Source organism: Sebastes fasciatus, chromosome 4 (genome assembly GCF_043250625.1).
Source record: "Sebastes fasciatus isolate fSebFas1 chromosome 4, fSebFas1.pri, whole genome shotgun sequence".
Taxonomy (NCBI): Eukaryota; Metazoa; Chordata; class Actinopteri; order Perciformes; family Sebastidae; genus Sebastes; species Sebastes fasciatus.
The window spans coordinates 36,215,507-36,230,337 of record NC_133798.1 but is presented as its reverse complement, the minus strand read 5'-3'; the positions used below and the strand labels follow the sequence as shown (position 1 = coordinate 36,230,337).

At 40.7% G+C, this 14,831-nt stretch overlaps 1 protein-coding gene across 4 annotated transcripts in view; it reads right to left on the bottom strand.

The window, feature by feature from the left end:
* The window catches only part of peak1 (pseudopodium-enriched atypical kinase 1), a 129,816-nt gene extending 115,333 nt beyond the window's left edge, over nt 1-14,483 (bottom strand). For all 4 annotated transcript variants that reach the window (XM_074633931.1, XM_074633930.1, XM_074633932.1 and 1 more), the window contains exon 1: nt 14,255-14,483. The gene's annotated coding sequence lies outside the window, so the exon portion shown is untranslated. The remainder of the gene's footprint in view (nt 1-14,254) is intronic.
* Nucleotides 14,484-14,831: the final 348 nt, after the last annotated feature.

The following is a 14,831-nucleotide window of genomic DNA, read 5'->3' as shown; positions in this document are numbered from 1 at the left end:
GATATAGCTGTGGTATGGGCCCGGGTGCAGGCCGGGGGTCCTGGAGGAATGGGAGTGTTTGTTTTCTAGCCATTTTGCTCTTCATGTGATCCAGATCATGTCACGCACCGAACAACAAGCGCTTACACAACCAGGGGGGGGGAGTTACGGTTACAGAGATTCGGCATGCACTAATATTGCTAATGAGATCACAGCATGGATGTGCATTAGTGTGTGTGTGTGTGTGTGTGTGTGTGTGTGTGTGTGTGTGTGTGTGTGTGTGTATGTGAGACAGCGACAGCAGTTAACACAGGTAATTTGAGATGGGCCCTCACTCAGCTGGCTGACATGGAAATGGGGTGAGTCTGCAAATTTAATTTGAGCAGCACCGACAGGATTATTTGCGGAAAAGAGTCCTGCTGTGTCAGGCAAGGTCAGGCAGCGGATGTTTGTTTACAAGCGGTGAGGTGGTGAATGCTGGGATGCATTTTCACCGTGAACGTTGCGTAATGTCATAACCACCTTGGAATGCTCAATGTGACAAATACTGAGAGGCACAATTGTTCCTCTGTTTGCCAGTAGACTTACTTTGTTATCAGTTCATATTCATTCTAAAAGTAATTTGCTCTCCCTGTCAATATGGAATCAAGAAGCATCGTTTCAAGTATGAGTCAATTGTGGTTGAAATACATCTGCACTATTGAGTCAACACTTATTTAAAAATCTAAATGTCTCACATCTATGGCTGAGCACTAATTCAATATTACAGTTTGTCTTCTAATGGAATACAAAGTTGCAAACACTCAGTTGCCAGGTTAATAGGTACACCTATCTGCCCACTCCCATGTTGATAAGAGTATTACATTCTTGACAAATCTCCCTTTAAGGTACATTTTGAACAGATAAAAACATTTCATTTGTAATTAATCAAGATATATATATAATAATAAAATATTTAAATCGATTGACAGACGTAAAACTAAGATATTGACCATACTGTCTATCCTACTATGGCTTTTGGTGACCCATTTACTGCACTGTCTACATCCAAATGAAGGATTACTGTTTTTGACTTTTTGATTACTTACTATTATTTGTGCCAACATTGGCTGACAGCATATATGACGTAGGAATTGGGTTCATTACATTTTGCTTAATGGTGTATGCAGTGTGACATGGTAATAAAACTTAATGATTAAATAGTAGCTGCACTACACTGGCAGTATATATTTCTGTCAGCTACTACAGTTCAAGACAGCACTTAACACAATGTTCCCAACAGCTTAAATCAGCCCGAGCCGAGGCTCAGAGGTATTAAAAGTCGTCTCTGTTCATCATTGAATTAGGACGAGATTAGAAACTGCCAGAAAAAAAGACAAGGGGTCTTATACTGTAAGAACAAGAGATAAGAGGCAAAGCATTTCCAAATTTCACATTTGGATGGAAATATGCGAGTCACGATGACCTAGTTTAGCATTCAGAACGGTGGAGGAAAGGTTTTATACATTTGCGGTGTCAGGAAGAGCCATTAATAAGTGTGAATTTGCAGAGAAGCGCCACTCCCACAACCCCCATCCATCTCATCTGTAATTTATGAGACTTCTATATTCCACTGAGCTCAAGATGCAGATGAAGTATCATATAGAATATTTAGACCATAAACCAGATAGAGTAAATCTGGCTCCAAAAAACAAAGTTTATCAAATGTACCTTCCGCAGACAAAGCTGTGTACCTGCGACCCAATATCACGCCAAGGTGTGCAATAGACCCACATGTCCACTATAGCGTGTCAGTGTCACGTTTTGCCTCGCAAAGACATGCACACTACAAGCATGTATTACCGTGCAGTACCAGCAGGGGGCAACAAAGACACGGACTTAGGCAAGAAAACACTTTGCGAAGTTAAGGGAAAATGTCATGGTCACTGACTAAGGTTTAGGCAAGAAAACCCCTTGGTTAGATTAAGGGAAAACGTCATGGTTGGGCTTAAAATAAGTATGCAAACTAATACGTAAAAGTAAAACAGATGCGGAAACAATGAAACGTCAGTATGGGAAACGTGACAAACGTCACGAACGTAACACCGGCCCCCTGGTTAAAAGTCCTGTGTTTGTTGGACCCATCTATCTCCCAACCCGCCCAACATAAGTGGTCTTTCTAACTTTATATACTACGTAACTAGCTCTGAAGTTAGACTTCCGTCACTACACAACACGTGACAACCGTCACTACAACACTGCACCTTCATGCAGGCGTGTAATATTCAAGTATCGGCGACACAAAACGTGACAATGACACGCTTTCTCCCGATGGACAGGCGGGTCTATTACACGCTTTGCTGTGAGACTGCGCTGGTACCTGATGACCGTTCTGAACACACATGCAAACTCACACAACCAACCTCCAAAAAACCTACCATTCCTCATCCTGAAGAGCTTCAGATTAACGTACGAGATAATATTGAGGCATGTAAGTGGCCCCCATCCAGCCCTGTAATCTCCAACAGCAGGAAGAGCTCAGGTTCACCATGGTAAACAAGTCCAACAGCAGCAGCAAGGTATGTCTGAGAGATTTCAGGACAACACGTAGCGTGTTATTTTAGGATGCAGGCTGAGTCTAGGAGAGTTAGTGAGGTCAGAACTTGGCCAAAAGCAAGTACCCCTCTGTGCTCTCAACACATTTGCGTAAGCCAGAATTGTGTTGGCCACAACCAATCACGGAGGCTTTGTCCTAACTCAAACAAATACTTGTGTAGATAGATCACCACAGATCCTTCAAGGGGAGGATTATCCTTCCATATATGGAGTTCAATACAGTATTAAGGCAGTTAGGTATTTTCTCCAGTGGACAGACTTTCAGGAGAGTTTCTGTTTCACTGTTTGGTGACATTTGTTCAGTGGAAAAGTCAGTCAGGGACTCAGATAGCCAGACTGCCAGACAAGGTAAATCCCTGTGAGCAGTAGCCACTGGACCAGACTGGTGCCAACACTCCTGGATCAAAAGCCTAACTGGAGAAACACTGTTGATGCAGGGGATATTTTTCACCTGTTCCAGTCAGAGATACATGACGACAATGTTGGAAAGTGTACATGTGCAGGTGAGCACACACGCTGGGTGGGCTCAAATGCATGTGACTGCATGTCACTTTATTCAAAGTGTCGACAGCGCACGTCATTTGTATTTCGTAGTTATTTGCTTTACCCCATATCCATCCACACCCACGTTTAATCGCCGTAAATGCAGAACTGTGGGACCGAGCCTGAAGGCGTTTTCGCCTCTAAATGAAACTGGAAACTGGATTCATCCGGGGGATTTTGATCTCCCACCACATATTGTTAGGTCTTTATTGGCCATCTCTCATTCCAGCCTCAGGCTGTGAGCTGTGTTAGTTCTCAGACTGAGGGATCTATTAGGAGCTAGGATTGCAAAACTCTGAGAAAGAATGATTTATTCAGGCGCAGTTTCCACATTTCATGGTAATAAAGAAAGCACAGATTATTCTCCTGAGAGTTCAGTGTACATTGCTAAAGAATTGATTGCAAAGTTCCTTCAAAGACAATAATGAAATGGTAGGAAAATTAGGCTACATGAAGTAATTATTTCTTGACACATTCTTTGTTGTTGGTTTGGGACTTTTAAGGTAAAGTATTCACATATCTATGAAAACAGTAGGGACCTTAATTTGATATATTTTAACCACAATGCTGTGACACAAGAATTCTGTTCTGCAATTTAGTCTTCATGTGCACGTATAACAATGACAGTAACAATGTTAAAGGTGCAGTGTGTAGGATTAGGTGCCATCTAGTGGTGTAGTTGCAGACTGCAACCAACTTGAGTACCCCTCCGCTCACTCCTCCTTTTCCAAGACGTAACGTAACGTGAGCCGCCGAGTGAGAAAACCGCGGTAACGTCGTTCGCCTCGCTCAGAGGCCATACTTAATCACCATAACCATAACAACACTACTTTAGGAGAAACCAAAGACAGACGGCGGCTGGCGGTATCACGGTTTTGAACTCTGCGGCTCACGTTACCGCAGTTGTTTCACAACCGTGTTGGAGAACTACGGTGGCCTTTGAGTATATAAAAACGTGAAAAGCTCTTGCTAGAGTTTGGTTTGTCCGTTCTGGGCTACTGTAGAACGTGGCGGTGCAACATGGCGGACTCCGTGAAGAGGATCTGCTCCCTATATGTAGATATGAAGGGCTCATTCTAAACTATCGACAACACAATTCTAAGTTTGAGGGGATTATACTGTAATGAAAACATAGTTATGAATATTTTATTCCATTTCTGCTAATAGATCCTCCGAAATGTTACACACTGTTCCTTTAAGATGTCCTGATCTGTCTGACTGACACAGCTTGTTAATGTCACCAACTTTAGCTCCCCCAACAACAGCTTTGATGGGCTCGGGTGCTTCTCCACCCACAAGGAAACCGCATTTTGTTCTCTTTAGCAAAAATGCATATCAAAAATATGCACATTATACATTGTGGCCTTCTCTAAAAATAAACTAGTTTAGTTTTCAAGTGAAATTGGAATCTCTTGAGGCAGAGTTTCCGTCTGTAAGCTGTTAGGCTCGGTGACGAGTCTTTTTTGACGGGGGCCCGGCGCAGGCCAGCGACACACTGATGACATTAAAAGAAAGTCCCCGATGCTTAGGCCCAGCGGGGGGTCAACTTAGGCCCGGCAGGACGTCGATCTGCAGTACACTGTTGGAAACCCTGATTGAGGTGCTACAGCCACAACGTCACTCATTATTCCCATTCTACCGCTCTGTTAGTAAGTTGGGAGCCTGAGAAATAACAGAACATATCAAGCTTGGCATGCAGCACAGCTGGAACGGACCCTTGAAGGAATCTCCAAATGAAGCATTTGGTTTCAGGGTCAGAGAGTTTATTATACAGTGTGTGAACGACTGCGAGCAAAGAACAGATTTGTCAAGGCTCTTATCATAAATACTGTTATGGGAAAAGTTTGAATAAAATGAGCGAGTCGACTTCGCCTAAGGCCAAGACTCACAATTTTCCTTCAGAAATATTTAAACTGAACCCAAGTGGTGTTATAGAACCAGTGAGGGATGGTCTCTGAGCCAGGGTGAAGTCCTAGAGGGGTGTGAAACAGAAAGTGCACCATCGGGTCATTCAACATCAAAAATCGGAAGAGCATTCATTCTACGTGCTGCCACGTTTTTCAACCATTAGGCTTCCCACCGACGGCCAAAAGCAACAGCTAATGTAACGTGCGACATGACCCACATCAATCAGCCGTTAAATAGACTTTAACGAGACGCAGTAGTGCTTTTTACAAGCGGGGGGACAGGTGAGAGGTCTGGAAGACGTCAACAATGAAAAAGGCCTTACATCACCACTGGCTTTGTTTTATGGACCCCACAGGACGATGATGATGGTAGGAGCTATCCCACACCCACTATCAGTTCAAAAGGAGAATATCTGACACCATTAAATCAGCAGCTTCAGCCCATTAAGTCAGTTTAGGGTACGCTGAATAGCTGAACTCTGTCTGCCCTGTGTGGAGGAGAGACACTTTTAAATCACACGCTTTGGTGAAAGGACAAAAATTGACAAAGGTTCAGCAGCTTTTAGCCAGGGTTAAGTCATTAAGGTCATCATCTAAGCTAATTGTCCTCATATGTATGCATAGCAAAACAGCTGTTTATGCATTCCAACTTGAAAACGGCAATGAGTATTTGTCTTTAGACGGCACCTATAATAAACTTGCCTAAAGGCTAGATGTGAGCATCCTCACTGCAGGCTGATGTGCCTTTTGATTAATTCAACAGTTTTTATGCGCAGCATTACTGCATTATTACCTCAACCTAATATCTCATTAGACAAGCTCATTTTCAAGGTCAGCACCTTAGCTAATAAGCTTATCAGCAAAGCCCTAGCCTTGACTTTCCCACATAATCGCAAACATTTACAAAGTCAACATTCCTTTAATGGGAAACAGAAATATTGTAAACTGTTTGCAATGTATCAGCTCTCTTGAAGCAGTTAATAAAACACATGGAAACATAGAAAACAATGCATTAAAGATAGCAGGCATTAATATGTGCAAATCATCTTCTGAATGAAAATGAAGTTGATCAATAATTAATGTCTTCTTGTTTAGACCACAAGGAGATCCCAAAATATACTTCAAGTAGTAAAATGTTCACATTTAATGTAATACTGTAGACTAGGGCTGTGTATTGGCAAGAATCTGCAGCGATATGATACGTATCATGATACAGGGGTATCGATTCAATATCTTGCAATATATTGTAATACTGTAAGCGAGGAAAACTGTCATAGTATCAAAAACACATCAGAAATACACCTTTTTTAGAATAGGCAAAAATAACATGTTTATACCCCAAGCTGCATGTGATTATCATAAAGTGGGCATGTCTGTAAAGGGGAGACTCGTGAGTACCCTTAGAACCCATTTTCATTCACATATCTTGAAGTCAAAGGTCAAGGCAGCCCTGTGAAAATCCATGCCAGTTTTTCTTCGCCAAAATTTAGTGCAAGTTTGGAGCGTTATTCAGCCTCCTTCGCAACAAGCTAATATGAGATTTCTTAGGTTTTCTAGTTTCATATGACGCCAGTATCTTCACTCTAGCTTTAAAACTGAGCCAGCTGTAACCTAAAAATATAATTTAATATGAATATTAAATATTGTAAATATATTCCCTTCCTATACAAGGTCACTGCTCGTTTGAATTAAATACATTTTCTGTATTCATTAGCCTCCTTCGCAATAAGCTAGTATGACATGATTGGTACCAATAGATTCCTTTTCTAGTTTTCTAGTTTCATATGATGCCAGTACATTCGCTCTACCTTTAACTGAGCCCGCTACAACCTCAGAAAGATCGAATAGCAGCCTGGCCAGATGGCGAGCCGTCAGATTTTTAAGAGGTTAATTAAAATTGGAGAATCGACACAGTATCACACAACATAATCTTGCGATAATCATATGTATCGATATTTTCTTACAACCCTGTAGAGACCAAATTGTTCTGGTTATATGGAAACATGCATACTACAGGAACAAATCATTGCCAAGTTGCATGTTTAACATGCACATGAGCCCACAAATAGTCACACAGCACACACACAAGGTTGCTTGTGAGACATTGATGATTGTCCCTGTCCCCTCATAGATCAAATACCCTGACAGGAGGAAATGCCTTCTGGCTTGATATAAGATGACAGTGTCGCTGCGATCTGCTCCTTTATCATCTACCATCTTGCAACGAGCCACAGATCGAAGCCTGATACAAAAAAATGACTCATCATAACTCTGACGACGCTCGGTCCACCTGGCATAACACTGATGTCGTGTTGCGTGCAACAAGTGTGAATTCAAGTGAAAAACTGAAAATCAGCCGCACTTCAATTAAAGAATAAAGCTTCTAATTCATAAAGACAGGCTTTTGGTAATCTAATCAAATCTTCAATCTACCCGAATGTGTTTCACTATTCATCTGGATGACTTCTCGAGTCCAGAGGATTACTTTAATTTGTTCTGACAGCTTCCCACCTGGATGACTCACATGACACTACACTGGCTTTTGGTAGGTGCGATGTTGTTGCCTGATAGCTGCAAAATGTACTCGGTATAAGCCACGACCCGGAGCTGCCAACACGAATTATATCAAGTCTACAGATCCAAAAACAAAACGCAACTGGGCTCCAGCTCTGCCTCAACTGCACACAGAGCTGAAGTTTGTAGACATGGCTTCCAGCCCAAACTGCACTTTATCAGGCTCCACTGACCTTCTAAAACATGGAGTGTTTTTGTGAAGGCGTGACTACGATGGCCAAATCTGTGATGGTATAAAAAAAAGGAGCAACAATGTTGTTTATCACAAAGAATGTGACATTTGGAAAAGCTGAAGTGGGGCTGATCTTTGTGGAGTTGAAGACCTTGATTTGGAGACGTAAAAGTACGTGTGTTATGCTGAACTTTAGGCCTTGATCCTTATTTCCAAACTCACTACATATACATTTTTAACAAGCAAGGGCAGCATTTTCAGTCAACTGATTAGCTAAATTACTGTTCATTTTGATAATGTATTCATGTGCAGGGACAACTGTGAGCGAGATATTGGAAAAAGAAATATTAGCAGTTTTTGCCCCAGCCCTCACCAAGAACATCACAAACTAAAATATGAATGTGATCCTCCACTGATCGCCATAAAGAATAAAGAACTGTTATTTGACTTGTCTCTCTCCACAGGTGGGTCAGAGTGCAGGCCGGGCTGCAGAACCTTGTTCAAAGACGCTTCAGAAAAAAAGGAGATGTGTGAACCTGGATTGAGAAGCAGTATTTCACACAGAGAAGTGTTATTACAGTCCACAAATCACATTTGTATGCTGAGGTCATCGGCTTGAGTCAGAGATTTGTAATAAATAAATCCATTTTCAAAACCGCAGTAATCAGATTTGCATCTGGTGTGAGTATCACTGCTGAGTGTTTGTGTGTGTGTGTGTGTGTGTGTGTGTGTGTGTGTGTGTGTGTGTGTGTGTGTGTGTGTGTGTGTGTTTGCCTCTTAACCTCTGGGTCACACCTGTTACCTAGCTCAAGCCCTGGCTCAGGGCAAGGGGGAGAGGTCGAGGGTCACGGTGTCACATGACACTTCCTTCACAGATCTGTTTCAGAGCCCACACATACACATGCATTCTGTCAACCGAGAAATGACCTAGTATTTACGTCACTGAGATTTTTTCCAAATAAAATGTTTGTGAGATTCACCTCAGCCAACGGACACATTTGGAAATATGTCAGTTGGCCCTACGGTGTAAATATAAGCATGAATAAAGTGTTGAAATCAGTTATGATGATAATTATGAAAACTCAAATTGACACAATACATTTTGGAGTTTTGAATTTTCCCTTATTTCTGGAACAATTATAATTTGTTTTCTACCATAGAATTAAAATAGGAGTAGAACGGACATTCCCATTCAAATCAACGTGGCAGGAAGGTCAGAGCGGCGGACATTTATATGTGTACCATTGCCATAGCGACCATTGTAGAGGTCTGACTTCAGAGCTCTGTATAAACTAAAGTCGGGGACTCACTGAGGTGAAGTTTTGCAGTTAACGACTAAACTAGTGGAGCAGTAACGTTACGAAGCATAGAGAGACAGATTAAATGAGTCAAACTGAACAACTTAATGCTTCAATCACACACTCTGGTCACAGCGGAAGAAAACGGTCCCTCTGCCTGCAGACACGTTACCTCACTAACTAGCCAGCCAGCCAGCTGTCTCCGAGAGCTGCGTACGTTTTCTTCGTAGCGAGCTGCGACCACACACTTTATGGCCCCACTGTCATGTGTTCTGTTGTCGTCATAACAACTAACAACAATTGCCATTTTCCTTTGTACTAGTCAAATTACAACAGCAAACACTTCAATGACCCTTCTACTCCTATTACATTTCTACGGTTTCTACCAATCACAATTAAAAACCTCTGGAATTCAGGATGAATTTTATGTAATTCAATGTAGAGGGACTGTGCATAACTTCATGTCTTTGAAGACGATTCAAGTATGCACTAATACATAATTCAATAGTTTCCTCCCAAATAACTATTATGCCTCAGGAAAAAAAAACAATGCCATGACTATATATATTAACAAAAGCACAGTTTCAAAAGCGCACGTGTGTTGTGTACACTAATGTCTTTAAATGACTTACTAGATTCAAATTAACCAATACCATGCTTTACTTCAATGCCAACGTTATAACTGGATGTGTTCTATGTTGTCAAAATGCAGATCTGCTATATAATAATAAACATGAAGCACTGGCTGACAGAGGCAAACAAGCAGAGCGTTTCTGTTTTATCATTCCAAAAACAAAGATTAGAATTTGTTTTATTGCTAACTGGCATCCACTTCCTAAACACGGCATCTATTTGATGAACAAACAGTGATAAGCCTCAGTTCAGGTGAAGCTCTGGGTCACTGATCTCTCTGGCAAACAGAAACAATGTTCATCCCCATTCACAATGTGAAGGGACTGATTCTGAACCTCTCGCTGCACTGCCATTTCATGACATGCCTCGAGGCCAGTGAGTCATCTGTGACATTCCTTTACAACACAAAAGGAGCCTATTGTAATGGAAAAGGTAATTTATGTCACATTTATGTCATCTCTTCTAATAGCCTACACCGTTGTAATACTTAGCAATAGATCAACACAAAAGCTGAATGTCTGCGACGGGCAAACACAAAAGGTGAAAGGTAAATAAAATACTTGTGACTGTTGAGCAGCTGCCATGAAACAACAAATGTCATGAAATGTTCTGATCATTTAGGCATATATCCTACGACTGTCAGGCTTTATCTCCATCAGACGAAGACACAAAACCTCTTGGAGCCCTGTGAAATAGAAAGATCAAGATCACCACAGAACACCATCTTCCTGTTGCTCCCCACAAAGAATGTCAGGTATGCTCACAATTCAGAAATGAAGGAAACGATCCAGCAAATATTTGTCCCACGTACTTTGGGGACAGGCATCCGCAGGGCAAATCTCTGCAAATCCGCCTCCCCATCCGCTTTAAACAGGTGAAGAAGTAACAATGTCAGACGCCTGCCTTTGTTGACACAGTCAACACACGAGTAGTAATCAAAACAAGGAGCGAGGAGCAAGTAAAAACACGAACTAACTACAAGTCCCACGCGAACGCACACAGAAGATCTCATTTATCAAGAGCCCAGTGTCTGTTTTGAATGGGCTGAGGTTTAGAGAAGTAACGCAATTCAACTTTCACTGGCCTGAACTTGTGACACCGAAACTAAAGAATGTTTCACTTTCACCAACACATTCTTCACATAAACAGAAGGGTTTGTTGTTCTTGTTATTGCAGAAAATGGATTTCAGCAGAAAATGCAGTCAGGATTTGACTGATATGAATTTTTTTTTAGAGTGTGATACCGCTGTTTATTTCCCCCCTAAGGCTGACAATATGTTGTACATCTTTCAACCCACATGCTCATGTCCAGCGAGCACGTGGGTTAGCAATCCACCTTGAGATCAGGATCTCAATTAGCTGGAGATGAGCAATTAGCTGACTGATATTTACAATATTTACAGTGCATGTTGAGCTCTCCACTGCTGCATTATCTCTCAACTCCTACACCTAGAGCTGAGACAATTAGTCGGTTGATTAGGTTTGTCGATTGACAAAAAAATTAGTCAGCAAAATTGCCAAATATTCACTGATGCCAGCATTTCAAATGTAGGATTTTGCTGATTTTCTTTGAGATAAAGATAGTAAACAAATGCCTCTGGATTGGGAGGTCGAACAAAGCAAGTTTATTGACCTGCTGACCTGGAAACAAAATATATATTTTTTTAATCCTATTCTGAACAACAAAACAGAAATTGGAATGCCATTCTTGCATGCAGTCTGGCTCCTACCTGAGAATAACAGGAACAAGAATTACATTTTTGATAAAACTATGTCTTATCATCAAACTGACAACACAACAGGATTTATTCTAGGGTTGCAAGATTTTGAAAAAAATATGTAATTGTTTTCACTGATATTGTAATTACGATATGATTTGCGATCTTGGAGGGAATGATCGTTTTAACATTGTTATTTTCATTTTCATTGAAAGAACATACTAAACGGATTACGATATCATTTCTGCAGGGATCTGTACCAAACAAAGATGTTTTCTTTGCCAGGACATCTCTGCAGCACCACTATATTTAATTTAAAAATGGTATTTTCACACATTTCCCTTTAACAAATATTGCAATTTCCTCCTCATCCTGCAATTTGAAAATTGCAGCAGGCCATATTGCGATTTCGATAAAATTTTGATTTGAGTTGTGCAGCCCTAATTTATTCTTGAATCTTTAGCAGCTGCCTGTCAGATAAATAGTCTCTGGATGGTTAAGATGTCACCTGAGAATATGTTGACAGGTGAAAATATCAATTTTAAATAAATGTTCATGTCTCTCCTACAACCTCCAATTTGCTCATTTAGACGCCTGCGTTAAAAATGTCACTTCTCTCATCACTTGTCATGCTCAGTCTCCATTTTTAGGTAACTGGCAATTTAGAGAAGCAATTTGTTACAGAAAATTAAACACAGTACCGATGCTGGCGTATTTAGTGTGTTATTTAATGCCCTAGGCTATACTTTCAGTCTCCCTTTTGATTTCCAGGGCCAGAGGGAATGCTCTAAACATGCCTCTGATAAAAAATGATTACTGGTATCAAAGCCATAATGTAGACAGCTCATTTATGTATAAGACATTCCCACTCTGGAATATTGTGTAAAATGGCTTGTCATGTGCGTAATGTAGGTGATCAGGATCAGCATAACGTTAGGAACCACAGGCTGAAGACAGGTCTATGATGGAAAAGGAGGATAAGGCAGTATGATCCCCTATACCTCTTAACAGGTATGAGGAATTTAAAGGTCCCATATTGTGCTCATTTCCAGGTTCATACCTGTATGGGTTTCTACTAGAACATGTTTACATGCTTATAATGTTCAAAAAACACATTATTTTCCTCATTTGCCTGAATATACCTTTTAGTGCATTTCAATGGAATTCCAACGACATTGCAAAGGAAATGCGTTGCCATGCAACAGTTTGGGTCGATGTTTACTTCCTGTCAGCTGATGTCATTCACATACAGTACACTGCAACAGGAAATAAACTGGGACACATTTAGAATGTTTGGCTTCGTCCAACATTGCATACTATGCAACATACTTTTGTGTGAATAAACAGCAGTAAGCATCTTTTCGGACGCACTGAGCAGTAATTTACGTTGTCACTTCCTGAGAACCCCCTTGCCGGTTGGAGACGTGTAACCATGGTAACCCATGCCAACCTCATGCAACCAAAACGCCAGTTTGTGAGAATCAAAGTCAGAATGAATTCAAACTTGTATATTACACCTAGCTAGCAAAGTGAAATCTAGTACTTACACTTAAATTTAAGCATTATTGATGTTACAGAGACGTCTGTTAACGTCCGTTATGGACGTTGTTATCACTACCGCATTGCATGTGGGATATTTATGCCGCTGTAGTGTCCAGTGTAATATTTTACCGGAAATAGTATGCCATCTGCGTACTATTGGTTTCATACTAAGGTTTTGGACAAACTAAAAAAAATCTCACATACTGTTTTAGCGTACTAAATACGTGTGGAATTTCAGATGCAACCTTTACGTTTAAAACTGTGCAATTTATAATAGATTTATTGTAGATTTGTGACATCACAAATGGACAGAAATCCTAACGTCTTGTTTCAAGGGCACAGTTTCTGAATACGGGCTGTGTGTATTTCTCTGTCGATTGGGCATTTTTTCCGATACTGTCACAGTATTTATAAAGCATTTAAAGCTGCTTTAAAGACGTGAAAATCTCACTTTTATTTTACAATATGGGACCTTTAAGGAATAAATTACACCTTTAGATTTATACTTATTTTACACTAACAAGAGGATTTTTTTTGGACATAAATGTGCAACGTTACATCACAGACACACTTGGTGACAGTGTGATGAAAGAAATTCCTTTTTAATTAGTGTGTTGTTGCTGCTGCTGCTTCATAGCCTCCAGCAACACATACACAACTTGGTACACAGCAGTGAATGTCTGTTCTTCTGCAGGTCGCAGAGTGACAATGCTGGCTGCAGTAAACCCTATATTCATTTCCTTATTATATATTAACATTTAGGGCGGTGAAATATCTCAAATGAAACCATCTCAGCCACTGGTTCCCTCTCCAGAAGCCTCTTGGTGGTGGTGCTATCCTCGACCCCCAGTTTTGGTCGCTGTAAACATTGAGAAGTTGGTCTTTTCCAAACCAGGTGTACACTAAACTAACTTTAGAGCAAACACAAGCAGCATGAAGTGAACAAACCGAGTACAGTGAAGTTGTGACAGCAGCAGCTCGTTATTATGTTGCAACATTACGAAGTGTGCACGGTGAAACGTCACAAATGGCTACAAAACTTCTTCCGCTGTGTTCGCATCCCTGGACGAGGACTACTTTATCTACTTTATCTACATTATCTACATTAAGGTTAACTCTCAGAGAGGTTAGCTGACTCATAAAGAGACACGACATTCTTCCTCTGCCTGCTGTACAAACTGGAACTTGGCAGCTGAAGGAAACTGACGAGACTTGTGGCTGAGACACTTTCAATTTGAAGGAGAGAAAAGAAATGAACCCTTATAGCGAACTTTTCCTTTTCCGTTTGCTTACCTCTCACACGCAGATTATCTACCACTTCTTCTTGGCAGCAGTAAATCCCGGTTTTGACAACGTCGTCCTCAGCAGGAATAACGCAAAAACAATCCGAGTGGTGTGTGTAGCTCTCAACTCTGTCCAGGTCCAGTGATTTCTCCTCTCGTCTCTGCGTGTCTCCGGTTAACAGCCGCTGCAGCTTTTTCCACCAGCCTGCAGCGGGAGCGAGCCTCACTGGGAGACTGGGCAGGCCGGGAGAACCGCGTGAACGCGCAATTTACAAGGCAACACCAAAAAAGAGTCTGTTATAAATGTGGAAATAAAGTCACACAGGTTGTTCTGCATTTGTTATTTTTTTTGCTTTTTTATATTATGTTATGTTATAAATGTGGAAATAAAGTCAAACTGGTTGTTCTGCATTTGTTTTTTTGTTTTTGTTTTTTGTTTTTTTTGATAATATTTTATGTTATAAATGTGGAAATAAAGTCAAACTGGTTGTTCTGCATTTGTTTTTGTTTTTTTATAATATGTTATGTTATAAATGTGGAAATGAAGCCAAACTGTTTGTCCTGCATTTGTTTTTATTTTTTTTATA